The sequence below is a fragment of the Morone saxatilis genome, unplaced genomic scaffold (genome assembly GCF_004916995.1).
Source record: "Morone saxatilis isolate NCDOM2014 unplaced genomic scaffold, NCSU_SB_2.0 Contig4, whole genome shotgun sequence".
In the NCBI taxonomy this organism is placed as follows: domain Eukaryota; kingdom Metazoa; phylum Chordata; class Actinopteri; family Moronidae; genus Morone; species Morone saxatilis.
This window is the reverse complement of record NW_023339984.1, coordinates 17,827,416-17,827,665: the sequence shown is the minus strand read 5'-3', so window position 1 is coordinate 17,827,665 and position 250 is coordinate 17,827,416.

Below are 250 nucleotides of genomic sequence, written 5' to 3'. Positions count from 1 at the left end.
AATGACAGACTTACTATTCTGTCTCCATTTCCACTTAATAAAGACAGCTGCAAGAATAACCATGAAAACCACAACCAGGCTGATGGTGATGTGAGCAGCAGAGCTACATGGAGCACTGAAGAAATCATCTGTAATGATAAAAAAAAGAACACCAACAACTAGAACTCTGAAATTTCAGTCTAACGCAGTAAACATTTAAATATAGAGATCATTTTCAACCTGGAATATAGACGTGTGTCTCTCTGGTCTG